Source organism: Pagrus pagrus (genome assembly GCF_965226575.1).
Source record: "Pagrus pagrus genome assembly, chromosome: 9".
In the NCBI taxonomy this organism is placed as follows: domain Eukaryota; kingdom Metazoa; phylum Chordata; class Actinopteri; order Spariformes; family Sparidae; genus Pagrus; species Pagrus pagrus.
In genome coordinates this window covers 34,410,911-34,426,141 of record NC_140193.1, presented here as the reverse complement: position 1 = coordinate 34,426,141, position 15,231 = coordinate 34,410,911, and the positions used below count along the sequence as shown (strand labels likewise).

The 15,231-nt window shown below is 41.7% G+C and overlaps 1 protein-coding gene across 6 annotated transcripts in view; it reads right to left on the bottom strand.

Annotated features, from left to right (window-relative positions):
• The window catches only part of ubxn4 (UBX domain protein 4), a 206,345-nt gene that overhangs the window by 100,698 nt on the left and 90,416 nt on the right, over window positions 1-15,231 (bottom strand). The window lies entirely within an intron of this gene.

Below are 15,231 nucleotides of genomic sequence, written 5' to 3'. Positions count from 1 at the left end.
GTATCATCAAGGCATGAGGATGATACTTAGTGACTGGGAAGTCTGTGGCATTTAATCTGTAGGCCAAGTTAAACATGGGAAATGGGCGAAATCTCAACTTTGAACCAAAATGGCAGACTTCCTGTTGGACTGAGGGTATGGGTCCAAGAGGGTTTTTTGTGCGCCTGGTCATGATACATAGGCGTACCGAATTTTGTTCATGTATGTGCATGTAGGAGGCGGGGCTTAAAGTTTGAAATATTCCAGGGGGCGCTATGGGGCCATTTAGCGCCACCTGCTGGTCATTTTTGCTGTGTGGGATACAGGGGGCAGTCTATACCACCCCTATCACTTTCATATCCATAAGTGTTATGGTGCAAAATTGCAAAAAGTGCAAAATTTTAGACAGAGCCTTAGGGGCTCATATGGAAGTAGGATCCTGAGTTTCATTTCATTTGGACACACCAATGTGGAGATATGCAACACTTCCTGTTTGGAACCAAATGTACAGGAAGTTGTGATTTAATAACTTGAGTATTCTTTGGAATATCAACATGCTTAGCACGGGGTTGGCAAGATGGCGTCGTAGCGTGAACACCTTGTCTTGTTAAGCTCCGGTGAGGTTTACTGAATATCCGTCTAAAATACGTGTTCACCTGGTGAAACGTTATAAGCGCGCGTGGGAGTAGCTCTATAATGAGCCTGGATGACTATTTTTTGAAAATGCCTCACACCAAGTCTAAGAAAAAGACAGTTTCGGCTATGCGTGCTAGCGGCGTTGTGGATCCTGCTGCGGATGAGCCCGAAGAAGCTAACGTTAGCGAGGTTGAAGCCACTGCCGAGGCTGAGGAAACTGGGAGCGATGTTAATCCAAGTATTCTCTTGGCTTTGAGTAAGATAACTGACAACATTACAAAGTCATTGGATGCTAAAGTTGACACTGTGCTTGCTGCCATCCGTGAACAAACATCTCGGATGCAGGCTTTGGCAACGCGGGTTGGCGAGGCCGAGACACGGATCTCGGGCGTGGAAGACACGACGGATGTGTTGCAGGCTAAAGTGACACAACTCGAAAAACGAATAACAGACATGGCAGACCACATAGATGATTTAGAGAACCGCAGCCGCAGATGTAACCTTCGTCTGGTCAGGCTGCCCGAGGGCACGGAGGGAAAGGATCCAGTCACTTTCATGGAGACGTGGCTTCCCTCCTATCTCAACCTCACAACTAAATCTGGGAAGATCAAGTTTGACCGCGCTCACCGCTCTCTAGCACCGAAGCCGGGCACTAACCAACGCGCCAGACCCATCATCATGAAACTTCACAACTATGCTGATAAACGAGTGATGGCCGCAGCCCGGCGCCTTGCTACAGAGCCGAACCAGCCAGCAGACCGGATCTGAGTTTCCTTCTTTAATGACTATTCGGCGGCGGTGGCCAAGAAACGCAAGGCTTTTGACGAGGTGAAGGGTTGTCTGAGGAGGAAGACTGTGGATTATGCACTTCTATATCCCGCCACGCTGAAACTGTCTGTCAACGGCATGGAGAAGAGATTCAACACACCGGAGGCAGCTGCGACTTACGTGGAATCACTGCCCTAAACTTCTGTAACCACCGGACTATTCCTTTCAATTAACATGGTGCCTGGACTGTGCTTTATGAAGCAATGTGAGTACCTGCCAAATTCAGGCGTGTGTGACTATGCCCCTTTTCTTTCCTACTGCTTATAATCAACCAGGTGAAATGTCCCACTTCATCGTATGCTTGACAGACTTGTGACAGTGTTTTTGTCTATGAGTAGGCGTGAGTTAAACACATGTTGTACCTGTCGGCTCTCATCGGCAGGCAAGAGAAGGTCGATTTTTCCCTACATGTTCTGTAGGGTTGTTGCCAAACTACTGTTTTTGAATGTTTTGTTACACAGCTCTTTTCTTTTCTTTATTTGCTTGTTTTATTCTTACTCAGAGTGTGGTGAATCTTTTGGCTCAATATGCTTTGTATGATACATGAATAATACTAATAATGAATAAGCTGCGAATATGCACCTGGAAAGTACGGGTGTTCACAGTCATATTAAGAGGAGAAAAATACTTGTCTTGTCATGTCTAAAGAAGGATTATATAGATGTTGTTATGTTACAAGAAACGCATCTTGATGACACAGAGCATTTAAAGTTACAACAAGGGCCACTCGGACAAGTATTTTTCTCATCCTTTACAACAAGAAGTAGGGGAGTGGCAGTGTTGATTAGGAAAAACCTACCTTTTATAGTATCTGACTGTGTTAAGGATCTGAAGGGTCGCTATGTGATAATCAAAGGAATTTTGCAAGGTCAAAATATTGTAATGATGAATGTGTACTTTACACCTGCCCACCCAACCGCCTTCCTTACCAAAATGTTCCTGGACTTAGGTCCATTCCTTCCCAATTCCACCGTTATTGTTGGTGGTGATTTTAACTTAATACTAAATCCGCTTATTGACAAATTTCCACATACTACTGCACCACCCTCTCCTCAGGCCAACACGCTCCATGTTCTATGTGAGGAGTTTGGGCTTATTGATGCTTGGAGGTGTATCCACCCTTCTGATAAACAATATACATTTTTCTCGGCTCCGCATAAGTGCCAAACCAGAATTGATTACTTTTTTCTGCCAAAAACTGACTTGTATTCAGTTTTATCATGTGACATAACCAGTATAATTATCTCAGATCACGCCAGAGTAATTATGGACCTTAATCTTAAAACAGCGCTACATCAGTCTCGTCACTGGAGACTTAATACCATTATTCTTAAAGATGAGAAATTTACTTCCAACTTTTCTACTGAACTTAAAGCATTTCTGAAAATCAATACTTCATCAGCCAGTAATGCCTCTGTCTTATGGGAAACATGCAAGGCTTATGCGAGAGGGTTAATCATTTCATACTCTGCAACAAAGAAGCGCCAAAGACTGGAGAAACAAAAATCTTTAGAGAGTGAATTGATGGATAAAGAAAAAGCATATATTGCCTCTCCGTCACCACCATTGTGGCAAGAAATCATGACACTCAGATCAGCTCTGAATTGCCTTCTTACTAAAGATGCAGAGAAGAAAATGAAGTATACTAGACAGAGGTTTTATGAGCATGGAGATAAAGCGGGTAAATGTCTGGCCTACTATGTTAAGAAGCGTGCGGAATCCAACACCATCGCAGCTGTATCTGATAAAGAAGGCCACAAGGTACACGAAAATAAACTGATAAATAACAGTTTTAAGAATTTTTACAAAAACCTGTACTCTTCTGAACAAGCTCCAGAGGGGGAGCAACTAATGCACAACTTCTTTGCTCAATTTGACTTACCAAATTAACTAAACTGAAACTGAAGTGATCAAAGCTATTAAAACATTACAAAACGGAAAGTCACCAGGACCTGACAGCTTCTGTTGTGAATTTTATAAACAGTTCCAAAATATTCTTGTAGAACCTCTTCTTGATATGTTCAACCATTCCTTCACTACAGGAGAATTCCCACAGACACTGAGGGAGGCCAATATATCCTTAATTTTAAAGAAAGGGAAGTGTCCAGACTTTTGCGGATCCTACAGGCCCATAGCGCTTTTAAATGTTGATAGGAAGCTGCTTTCTAAAATCTTAGCCTCTCGTTTAGAAAATCTCTTACCAACACTGATAAAGGAAGACCAGACGGGTTTTATAAGGGGTCGGAATTCAGCCACCAATGTTAGACGTTTGTTGAACGCTATCCTAGCTTTAAAACAAAAATCTATTAACGGTCTGGTGCTTTCTCTCGATGCAGAGAAAGCATTTGACCAAATTAAATGGTCTTTCTTACTGTATACACTGGGTACATTTGGTTTGGGGGAGAATTTTATAAAATGGGTCAAAATTATCTATACTAGTCCACAGGCAGCAGTCCTGACTAATGGATTCAGGTCTGAATACTTCAATAGTTACAGAGGGGTGATGCAGGGTTGCCCTTGATCGCCCCTCTTATTCGCTTTGGCCATAGAGCCACTTGCTGAGGCCATAAAGGTGACACCCACAATACGTAGTTTAGAGATCGGACAGCTGTGTCATAAAATAACCTTATATGCGGATGATGTTCTAATCCTTCTGACCGACCCTGAAACTTCCGTACCAAGTCTTATTGATGTGATTGACAGATTTAGTTGTTTCTCTGGTTATAAAATCAATCTGGCTAAATCAGAGGCTATGCCTCTCGGTACTCTTTCAACAATACCAACTACTGTACCTCCCTTTCCTTTCAAATGGTCTCCCAATGGGTTTGTGTACTTGGGAATCTTCATCACCCCATCCTTCGATCAACTATATAAAGCCAACTTTGCACCCTTACTTTGTAAAATTAAGCAGGACCTAGAGCGATGGATGTCACTTCCTGTTTGAATTGAATTTATTGAGGGATAGCCCCTTGAGATGCAGCATCTCATTTTCGAGGGGGTCCCAAGTACACATACAACATAAATACAAACATACATTCCACAAAACAATAATAGACAGTACAGACAGTACAGAAAACAAAAGAAACAAAAGACAAAACAAAACCAAACAAACAAAGAAAAAAACAGTTAGGTAAAACATATGCTTGCACTCAGCTCACCCCTCCCACCCACCAACAACCCCTGTCCTCAAATGGTATACGGAGAAAAGAGAATACATTAAACTGAATGTTATACATAAATTAAATTAAATTAAATTACGCTCAAATTAAAAACATGAACAGGTTGTTCTGACATGAGAGAATAAAGAAGACCTAAAACAATGAAAGGATGTAATGGATCTCAAATGGGGAGGAAGATTATTTGCACTATGGAGCTTTGTATTAAAAGGACCTGTGACCAATTTCTTTGAGAATTCTGGGAACAAAAAAGAAGGGGTATTGCATATGCCTAAGTGAATAAGAGGAACTAAATGGGACAAGAAGCTGACTTAAATAGGAGGGACAGTGAGAGTGAATACAATTAAAGATGAACAAAACCCAATGAAACTGTTTTCTATTGTTAAGATGTAACCAATTAAGTGATTCGTACATGAAACAGTGATGGGTTTTAAAAGGACACCTCAAAATAAATCTGTATAAAGAATTATAAACAATATTGAGAGGTTTAAGATAGCTGTCAAATGTGTTCTGGTAAACAATATCAGCATAATCAATAAAAGGCAAAATGAGTTGAGTGATTATTCTTTTCCTGACATCGAAAGTAAAACAGTTAATAGAACGATACAATTGACAAAGACATCCAAAGGTTGTCTTAACAACAGAGTCAATGTGAAGTTTGAAGGAGAGTTCCGGGTCAAGCCAGAGTCCAAGATATTTGAATGAGCTGACAGTCTCAAGAGGTGAACCATCAACAAAATTAATTTGCAAACTGTGGGGATGAGAATGATTGTGACGTGTATGAAATAACATGCTGCAAGATTTCTTCATATTAAGCACAAGTTTGTTGTTAAAAAAACATTTTTGGACCAAATCAAAATCAGACTGTAAAGAATTCTGGATGTGAAATAAATCAGTGTGAGATAAATAAATAGCAGTATCACCAGCATAAAGATGAACAGAACATTGAAGACATATACTAGGTAAATCATTAATAAAGATGGAAAAAAGAAGTGGACCTAAGGTAGAACCTTGCGGAACACCCTTTTCAACAATTAAGTAATCGGACTGAAAACCCTGAAAAGCAACACATTGACGTCTATTTTGAAGATATGAATTAAACCAGAGAAGAGCATGTTGTGAAAAACCAATAGAGTAGAGCTTGTCGAGGAGGAGACAATGGTCAACCATATCAAAAGCTTTGGAGAGATCAATAAATATTGCACCGGTGAGTTGGCCTTTATCAGAGGAGGAGAACACATCATTAGTAAATTTTAGGAGAGCAGTAGTTGTGGAATGCTTAGGTCTAAAGCCTGATTGAAATGGAGAAAGAATATTAAATAAATTTAAGTACTGTGATAACTGAATAAAGATGAGTTTCTCAAAATTTTTTGCAACAGAACAGATGATAGAAATTGGACGATAGTTGTTCATATCGGTCGGATTACCAGCTTTGAAAAGTGGAGTAACTCTGGCGCATTTCCAAATGGAAGGAATTGAGCAGGTGGATAATGAGAGATTGAATAGTTCAGCAAGTGGGTACATTAACACATCAGCAGCTATTATAAGAAATTTGGCATCTAAACCATCAGGACCAGCACTAGAGCATTGTTTAAGCTCATGTATGGCGTGGAGGACATCAATAGGAAGGATTTTGGTAAAGGAAAAAGAGCTATTTGTAAAGACAGAGTTATGGGAATAGGCTGTGTTATGAAAATTATTGAGGTGGGAACCACAGATGGATGAGAAATGTTGATTAAAAGCCTGAGAAATGAGTGGCGGATCAGAGATAATTTGATGATTAAAATGAATCAGGTTGATGGAACTTTTATTAGTTTTATTGAGAATAAGATTCAGCTGATTCCAAAACTGTTTAGGATTATGAAAATTGTGAGAAAGGTTGATTCTATAGTAGTTGGATTTGGCATTCCTTGTTTTGGTTTTGCACAAATTCCTCAAACCTCTGTAGAATTCCCAGTCACCAGGATCTTTGGAAGAGCGGTATTTAGACCAAGCTTTATCCCTTTGTTTGAATAGGCTAATGAGTTCAGAGCTAATCCAGGGTAAATGTCTGCCTTTGACTCTGATTGTTCTCGTGGGGGCATGTTTATCAATGACATTAGATAGTTCGGAATGAAAGAAATTCCAGGCGTCTTCCACGAAAGGTATTAGCTGAATTCTGCTCCAATAAATAGCAGTTAAGTCCCGAACAAAACACTCATTATTAATATTTTTGCATTGTCTAAATTTGATATATTTAGGAGGAGAGCTAGGAACTTTGATTTTCCAAACAGAATATTACAGAATGGTCACTTAAACAGTCAGACATAACTCCAGATTTGATTATCCGTTCTGGGTTAGTCACAAGTATCCAGTCTAACAGAGAAGAACGACTACCAACTTTGGTAGGTTCTTTAATCAGCTGAGTTAAATTCACACTGCTAAATAAATTACGATCATTGGAGGCGGAGCGATCAAGCCAATTAATGTTGAAGTCGCCTAGGATTACCATTTCATTGTGTTTATTAAGAGAATTGATAGTGGACAAAATACCCATTGTAGAGTCCCTAGGAGCAGATGGGGGCCTATAAATGTTGCCGATGATTAAATGCTTGTTGTCATGAAGAATAATGTTAATAAAAATACATTCAAAATGAGTTTGCTCAGCAGTAGGAGTAACACGCTCAGAGACTAGATTTGCAGCAACATATGTGGCCACCCCACCTCCTCTAGAAGCCCTATCAGCTCTGAACAGAACAAAATCATCAATTTTAATTTCATCATTACTAATATTACTATGTAGCCAAGTTTCTGAGATTGTGATGATATTTGGTTTGTACAGAGTAACCCAGGCACGAAGGGAATCAATTTTGAAACAAGGCTTCTAATATTAAGATGAATGATTTTTAAACCCTTAACAGATTCAATTATGCCAGAGGAAACAATGAAAGCAACAGGTCTGTAAAACAAAACACAACAAAAAGAACAAGATTAAGTTGAGGGGAAGAGTGAGGGGAGTGGAAGAGCAGCAAGCAACATATGAACATACACCACGAACACAGAGAGTGTACACACAAAACACAGTACCTAAACATACAAACATAACAAGGTAATGAAACACAAGACAAACACACACAGAGACAATGAACAATGAGGTCAAACAGCTGACCAGGACCAAGAAGGCCCATAGGTTTTGGATAGTGAGCCAAAACCATATGGAACTGTGTCTGCTTCATTGAAAAGTTTTATAAATGTAGCTTAGAGAAATCAAAGTTTAGGAAATAAAAGCCAGGGCCAGGAGAGAAAGTGGGCTGAAGCCAGTCACTGACTATAATTGCCATATAACATGACTCTTCAAAGAAGTTAGTGCAGCACAGTAACCATTTTAATAGGAGTAAAGAAAGACAACCTTAAGAGTGATAACAAGAAACGACTTTGCGACACTTCTTTCACTCCAAGGCGGCTGATAAACAAAAAGCGAACCGTTTAACGGTGGAAAAGTACAGGTAAAGGTAAAGTAAAGGTGATTCCAGTTCACACTCCGGTGCAGTAGGTGGCGGTAATGCACCTCAGCGCCGGCGCCGCCCGCCACAAACGCCAAAGAAGAAGAAGACGAAGCGGAAATACACACATGATTCTGCTGAATGTAAACAACACAAAACCAGCCGCAATAGAGAACAAAACATATACAACAGCACGGAGGAGCAGTATCAATGAAGAAAAAAGTCATTACCGTAAACCAAGAGAGTCAGTATAAAGTTGTGGCTGGATTACTGCACCAGCTCCGTGGCAAAGAGAAATGGACCAAAACAAAGGTCATTTCCAGGTCATCAACTTTGTTCACGAGGTAGGAATTATCAGTTTCCAGTTGTTTGATACGGGTGGTGATTTCACTTAGGTTATCCTCGTTTGCTCCAACACGGTGTTCAAGGTGAGCAACGTGATCACCAAGAGTGGATAAAGACTTTCGGATACTATTCAATTTGGAGACAATAGGATCCACTTTGGAGTCGAAGTATGCAATCATTTCAGATTTAGATTGCACGATGGAGTCAGATAATATTTTCAACTGGTCAATGAACTGATCCATTGTGTGGAAACTTTGATGAGAAAGTTTGCAGGAGAATAATTAATGACCAGTCCAAACAGCAACCAGATTAGTCCAGTGACAATAGATGAGGTGGATTATTTAGAAATGATGAGAGTAGGAAGCCATGTAGCGCCACAATTTCAAAAAGAAAAGGCAAGCAGACAGCAGCTCAACAAACAGCTTGCTCACTCAGCAGCCATCTTTGATCTTTGATCTTATGATGTGTATGATGTTTCCTGGTTAGGACGCATTGCCCTGGTCAAAATGAATGTGTTGCCTAGGCTATTGTATCCTATCCAAATGGTTCCTGTTTTGTTTTTTAAAAGAGTATTGAAGGACATAAATGGATGGCTCAGATCTTTTATTTGGAACCAGTGTAGACCTAGGCTTAAGATGGCAGTTTTACATCTACCAAGTTCAATGGGTGGCTTGGACTTACCTAATATTAAAATGTATCAACTCTGTGCCCATTTAAGATTTGTAAATGACTGGGTTGAGGGTAAAACTTCAATCTGGTTGGATATTGAGACAGCATTATCACAGTGCAAACTAAGTGACCTATTATTTTTTAATAATTTTGAAGAAATTAAAGCCTTTTGTACAAATCCTGTAACAATCAACACTCTAAAAGCATGGCGGCTTGTCCGCCGTCTCGAGGGAAGATCAAATACAACATCCATCTTTACCCCAATAATAAATAATCCTGCTTTTCCCCCAGGTTCTTCAGACCCCGGTTTTCAACAATGGTCTAATAAGAATATTAAATCTCTCAGTGACCTTTTTTCAGATGATAAACTTATGTCATTTGAACAGCTTACTAACAGTTACAAACTGGCCAAACAAGATTTCTTTCGCTTTTTGCAAATACGGCATTATATCATTCAAATCAAATCATCAAATCAAATTTTATTTGTATAGCCCAAATTCACAAATCACAGTTTGCCTCAGAGGGCTTTACAATCTGTACAGAGACGACACCCTCTGTCCTTCGACCCTCGATTCGAGTGAGGAAAAACTTGCCCCAAAAAAGGCCCTTTTAACAGGGAAAAAAATGCAGAAGAAACCTCAGGGAGAGCCACAGAGGAGGGATCCCTCTCCCAGGACGGACAGACGTGCAATAGATGTCGCATGTACAGAGCAGATCAACGAGATCACAATGTATTCAATTATAAGCGATGGTTGACAGGAGTGAAAGTACATAAAGATGTATTACAGCAATAATAATGAAATGCACATGGAAATGTGATTACTAGTGATAACAGTAGTAGTGATTAATGGTAAGGATAGTATGTAGTAATGCATTACAATTATAGTAGTGGAACGTATGTAACAGATGTGACTAATATTAGCGACAGTAGTGGTGGGTGTCAGGCAGGGTCATGGCAGTAGGCGCATCCACGATCCGGCAGGGTCATAGCAGTAGGCGCATCCACGATCAGGCAGGGCAATAGCAGTGGGCGCACCCACGATCAGGCAGGGCCATAGCAGTGGGCGCATCCACGATCCACGACCCGGGCGCGGCCAGGATCCATGGCATTCATAGCACAACCCTTATTGATCACCCTGAAATATCTGCTGTTGAGAAAATTTTATTCCAACAACAATTGAAAGTGTCTCTGAGCTCATTTTACCATGTACTTAATGGTTTTTCTACTACTGATGCGCAGGGGGTCAGAGCTGTGTGGGAGAAGGAGCTGTCTGCGACCATAGATGAAGAAAAGTGGGATACCATTTGGTCTCTTGCAAAAAGGATTTCAATTTGCACTCGGACAAGAGCAATACAATTTAAGATTTTACACAGATTACATATATCTCCTCACCGCAGGCACTTCTTCAACCGCTCTCTTTCCCCTTTGTGTCTCAAGTGTAAAACTGATGTGGGAACTTTAACTCATTGTCTCTGGTCTTGTCATAAACTTCAAAGATACTGGGTTGACATTATAAGTGAAATGGAGAGAATTTTTCACATTAATATAGAAATGAATTCCATGTCCCTGATTCTAGGTCTTCCAAGTGACCGCTTAAAAACAGCAGTCAACAAAAGATTGTATAATATCTTAACGTTTGCAGCTAGGAAAAATATTCTTTTGCAGTGGGTCAGTGACAAGATTCCCTCTGTCTGTGGTTGGCGTAAAATAACTTTTGAACTGATCCCTCTAGAATATCTTACCAACGTCATACATCACAGCGTAGATCAGTTCTACAGAGTGTGGCACCCATTTTTGGACTATATTGGACCGGACCTTTCCCCCATTCTATTAAGGGGACTGATGTGCACTTGAACGACATTGGGGTTGTAAGACTGACTCACCACCTTTTGTATTATGCCATATGCTCATCTTTCATGTAAGAGCTGTTGTGTATGTTTTGTGTTTGTTTTGTTGTTTTGTTTTGTTAGACACTTTTGTTGAACTGAAACAAAAAACTGTATTAAAAACAATGAAGAAAAAAAAAAAAAACGGACAAACATGCTTAGCACAACGGGAGGTCAGGAGGCTCCACAGATGCTGTGTGCAAAGTTTGGTGCAAATCGGTGTAATCGCCTGGGAGGAGTTAGCAAAAGTAGGTTTGCGACATTTTGCGAATTCACTGAACGCGTGGATATAAGGTTTTTGAATGTGCGACAAAGTATGTGGGAGTTTTGAGCAAAAACGCACTTTGCTTGATTATAGCGCCACCCTAGTGGTGGAAGTTCACGACGACCATAGATTATCAAATTTTTCGCCAAGCCTAATATGTTTGCCAAATAAAATCGTGTTTTCGTATATGTTCAGGTAGTGAAAAATGCGATCATTTCGGACAAAGAAAAAAAACAAAAATAAAAACAATAATAATCATTCGAAAAACAATAAGGACCTCACAGGTTTCCTGCTCGGGCCCTAATTACAACTGCAAGCAGTGATGAACGGGCCCAGATGTGTGCTCGCCCGGTGGCTGTGGAAATGTCCTACCTGAATGGGATACGTGTCACACAAAACACAACAGTGACATATTCAGTGACTTCCTGTGTCCAGTGGGTGGCGCTATACATATGAGACAGTATTGATGCAGAGACGTAGTCAGGGTGAGCCCCTCTACACGTGTGAGCAATTTGATGCAGATGGGCAATTGTATGTTGAAGTTATCAGGACTTCCTACTTCATGGCGAGGGATCAACTTTGAAGGAAAATGGCGGACTTCCTGTTGGACTGAGGGTATGTGTCCAAGAGGGTTTTTTGTGCGCCTGGTCATGATACATATGCGTATGAACTTTTGTTCATGTATGTGCATGTAGAAGGCGGGGCTTCAAGTTTGAAATATTCCAGGGGGCGCTATGGAGCCATTTGTTCACTTAACACAGTAATAATGCATGGACCTATTCAGGGACAACCCCTCCACATGTGTGACCAATTTGATGCAGATGGGAAATTGTATGCTGAAGTTATAAGTACTTCCTGCGTGATGGCGAAGGATTGAAATTGACGGCACTGCCACGCCCACCAAGCACAACACAGGCTGTTGAAGGTCTAAGGATGCTACTGAGCGAATGTGAAGTCTGTGGTGTTAAATCTGTAGGACGAGTTAAATAAAGTATGAGGCATAGAAATGGGTACCTACAAAATGGGAAAAGCCATAAGGGGGTCATCACAATTGAACGCACTGCCACGCCCACCAGGAATAACGTAGGCAAAAGCTTTTCACAACATATCATCATCAAGGCATGAGGATAAGGCGTAGTGACTGGGAAGTCTGTGGCGTTAAATCTGTAGGCCAAGTTAAACAATGTACGAGGCTTAGAAATGGGTTCCTACAGAATGGGAACTGCCATAAGGGGTCACCGCACTGCCACGCCCACCAGGTATATCGGAAGCGAAAGCTTTGCACAAGGTGTCATCATCAAGTTCTGAAGATGATATGTAGCGAGTGTGAAGTGTGTGGTGTTAAATCTGTAGGACAAGTTACATAAAGTACGAGGCGAAAACATGACAAAAAATGAATGGGAAAAGCCGTAAGGAGGGCGTTAGGGGGCGCTGCTGAGCTGTCGTGCCACGCATGGTGGCAGATGTGGTATCAAATTAACGTACTCATGTGTAAGAAGCTACGGGCCAAATTTGGTGAGTCTGCAAACATCCTAAAGTGCCGAAAAATGCGTCGGAAAACCGAAATTTGCCGCACGCCATTCAAGATGGCCGACTTCCTGTTGCAGCTAAAATTCTGAAAAAAATAATTCCAGCCTAAATCCTTGAGACCCATGACTCCTGTAAATTTCAAGACGATCCGAGAAAATGTTCGTGGGGACAAAACAACGTTAGTTGGCACTATGGAGTCCCCTGGCGACACCCACCCCCAATCATGTTGAAATCAGATAGCGGCGCGCAAATATGATGTATGTTCCAAGTTTGCTGAGTTTTCAGGTATGTTCAGGCCTCCAAAAATGCAATCACGTCGAAGGAATAATAATAATAAATTAAAACTGCAAGCAGTGATGAACGGGCCCTCGCCCCCCCACATACGTTGGGCTGTGGCACCATCGGAGTGCTGTGTGTCCAGATGTGTGTTTGTCCGTTGTCTGTGGAAAGGTTCCGACCTAAATGGGGTCCGTGTCACTGAAAACACAACAGTGACATCTTCAGTGACTTCCTGTGTCCTGTGGGTGGCGCTATAGAAAAGACACAGTATTGATACAGAGACGTATTCAGGGTGAGCCCCTCTACATGTGTTAGCAATTTGATGCAGATGGGCAATTGTATGTTGAAGTTATAAGGACTTCCTGCTTTATGGCGAGGGATCAACTTTGAAGGAAAATGGCGGACTTCCTGTTGGGCTAAGGGCATGTGTCCAATAGGGTTTTTTGTGCGTCTGGTCATGATACATATGCGTACTGACTTTCGTTAATATGTGTGCATGTAGGAGGCGGGGCTTCAAGTTTGAAATATTCCAGGGGGCGCTATGGAGCCATTTGTTCACTTATCACAGTATTAATGCAAAGACCTATTCAGGGACAAGCTCTCTACAATTCTGACCAATTTGGTGTAGATGGGAAATTCTATGTTGAAGTTATAAGGACTTCCTGCGCGATGGCGAAGGATCGAAAATGACCGCACCGCCACGCCCACCAAGCACAACACAGGCTGTTGAAGGTCTGAGGATGCTACTGAGTGAATGTGAAGTCTGTGGTGTTAAATCTGTAGGACGAGTTAGTTAAAGTACAAGGCATAGACATATTGGGTCAGTACAGAATGGGAAAAGCCATAAGGGGGTCATCGAAATTGACCGCACTGCCACACCCACCAGGAATAACGTAGGCAAAAGCTTTTCACAAGGTGTCATCATCAAGTTCTGAAGATGATATTTAGTGAGTATGAAGTCTGTGGCGTTAAATCTGTAGGATGAGTTAGTTAAAGTACGACGCACAGACATTGGGTCATGACTGTAAATTTCATGACGATCCGAGAAAGTTTTTGGTCACATGACCCGACGTTAGGTGGCGCTATGGAGTCCCCTGGCCACACCCACCCCCAATCATGCTGAATTATCAAATTTTTCACCACATGTGACATATGTTCCAAGTTTGGTGAGTTTTGGGGTATGTTCAGGCCGCCAAATATGCGATCTTGGGGAAGGACAAAAAATAATAATAAAGAATCCTTACAGATACAATAGGTCCTCGCACGAGATTCGTGCTCGGGCCCTAATTAAAACTGCAAGCAGTGATGAACGGGCCCTCACCCCCCCACGTACGTTGGGCTGTGGCACCGTCGGAGGCCGCGCGCCCAGATGTGTACTCACCCTTTGCCTTTGGAAATTTCCTACCTAAATGGGATACGTGTCACACAAAACACAACAGTGGAATATTCAGTGACTTCCTGTGTCCAGATATGACACAGTATTGATGCAGAGACGTATTCAGGGTGAGCTCCTCTACATGTGTGAGCAATTTGATGCAGATGGGCAAGTGTATGTTGAAGTTACAAGGACTTCCTGCGTATTGGCAAAGGATCACAATTGACCGCACCGCCACGCCCATCAGGTGTAACACAGGCTGTTGAAGGTATGAGGATGCTACTGAATGTGAAGTCTGTGGTGTTAAATCTGTAGGACGAGTTGGTGAAAGTACGAGGCATAGACATATTGGGTCCGTACAGAATGGGAAAAGCCATAAGGGGGCTCATCAAAATTAACCGCACCGCCACGCCCACCAGGGCTATCGGAGGCGAAAGCTTTTGACAGGGTGTCATCATCAAGGACTCAGGATGATACTTAGTGAGTGTGAAGTCTGTGGCGTTAAATCTGTCGGACTAGTTAAATAAAGTACGAGGCATAGAAATGAAAAAAAATGAATGGGAAAAGCCATAAGGGGGGCTTTAGAGGGCGCTACTGAGCTATCGTGCTGTGTATGAGGGCAGTTGTGGTATCGAATTAACGTACACATGGGTAAGGAGCTACAGGCCAAATATGGTGAGTCTGCGAACATCCTCAAGTCCCGAAAACAGCGTTGGAAAAATGAAAATCGCTGCACGCCATTCAAGATAGCCGACTTCCTGTTGCGGCAAAAATTCCGAC